This window comes from Priapulus caudatus, unplaced genomic scaffold, assembly GCF_000485595.1.
Source record: "Priapulus caudatus unplaced genomic scaffold, Priapulus_caudatus-5.0.1 Scaffold2813, whole genome shotgun sequence".
NCBI classification, from domain to species: domain Eukaryota; kingdom Metazoa; phylum Priapulida; class Priapulimorpha; order Priapulimorphida; family Priapulidae; genus Priapulus; species Priapulus caudatus.
Window position 1 is genome coordinate 15,578 of NW_014579874.1, and position 1,642 is coordinate 17,219.

The 1,642-nt window shown below is 47.4% G+C and overlaps 1 protein-coding gene across 1 annotated transcript in view; it reads left to right on the forward strand.

Annotated features, from left to right (window-relative positions):
• The window catches only part of LOC106819081, an 18,639-nt gene that overhangs the window by 15,327 nt on the left and 1,670 nt on the right, over nucleotides 1–1,642 (forward strand). The gene's annotated exons all lie outside the window — the stretch shown is intronic.

Sequence of the window (1,642 nt, forward strand, 5' to 3'; positions counted from 1 at the left end):
TGGGGAGAGGGAGGGAGAGGAAGAGGTCGAGGGGAAGGGGAGGAGGAGATGGGGAGAAGGAGAGATGGGGAGAGGGAGGGAGAGGAGAAGATAGAGGGGAAGGTGAGGAGAAGCTGTAGGGCGACAGGGAAGGGAAGAATGTGAGAGAGAGGGAGAGCGGGAGAGGAAAGGAGAGAGAGGGGAAAGCGAGGGGGAGATAGAGGGGAGGGTAGTGTGGGGGAGAGTGAGACTTGAAAGAGAGTGAGAGGGGACAGAGAGGGAGAGAGAGAGAGAGAAAATAGCTAGAGGAAGAGAGAGAAAGAGCGAGAGAGAGAGAGAGAGAGAGAGAGAAAGATAAATAGCTAGAGAGAGAGGGAGGGAAAGAGAATGAGAGGTAGGGTAGAGAGGGAAAGAGAAAATAGTTCCTGGAGGTGGGGCGGCGATACATTTAGACCTGCGAGTGAGTGTGTGTGTGTGTGTGTGTGTGTGCGTGCGTGCGTGCGTGCGTGCGTGCGTGTGTGTGTGTGTGTGTGTGTGTTTGTGTGTGAGTGTGTGCGTGTGTGTGTGTGTGTGAGTGTGTGCGTGTTGGGTTTATCAAAGATTTATCACTTTCACGTTTTAAACATGTTTCATTCGCGAAGAGTTACCAGTCAACGATCATAGACGGACGCCAGCGTCGCAGCCTCGCCCACGGTTTTCTGTTATAAACTGACACGTGTACGTACAGGAGCTCGTCATGTTGACATCTATAATCTTGTTAAGACGCCATGCAGCTACCGTTTAACAATGCGAATATGATTTTATGCGTGTATGATTTTATCGAATGTCTTCGTGTTTTTCTTTTTGTTTTGCGTAGTTATCGAAGAACATTTTCGTTCGTTAGCGGACTGACGCTTGGCATAAAAATATAAAACTCTGACACATCAGCAAACGTTACACGCATGAACGATAAATTATCAACGCTCCGTGTGTTGGCAGAGGCTTAAGCTTCCCGCCCTCTGACACGCCGCGTGTCTCGACAGCAAGTTGAAATCGCACGTCCGCGCTCTCGATGCTCAGGCGATAGTGACAACTCTATGCTAAACGGCTTAGCCGTGAATGCTATGAAACGCCATTTTTGTTCTAAACAATCTTCCGTGCATGATCGATTCACTGCTCGCATGAGCAGTGACTCGATCATGCACGGAAGAATGTAAGGAGTACGGAAGGATGTACTAACACGCACGCACACGCGAGCGCGCACCCTCACACGCGCGCGCACGCCCGCTCTTTATGTTACATATCAGATATTGTCGCTAGGTCTGTGATGATTGACTATATACTTTATACATATTATTCACGCCTTCAACGCGTTGACTATGCATTACTTCGTGACCAAGCATTGTCTTTAGGAACGCTTCTGTTACAGCGTCGCTGATTGGTCGGAGCTGTAAATCAATCACCCCAGGGCTGCTCGGTGAATGAGCACAGATTCATTTTTTCTCGTGAATAAAGATTGAATAGTGTACGCTTAATTACGCCGGCCATACGTAATTACTACATTCCATCACTGATTACAATTACGGAGAGAACTAACACCTGCTAGTCCACTGGTTTTTAAGATAGGATAACCGTGCATGGTGTTATTATTATTTTTATTATTATTATTATTGTTGTTGTTGTT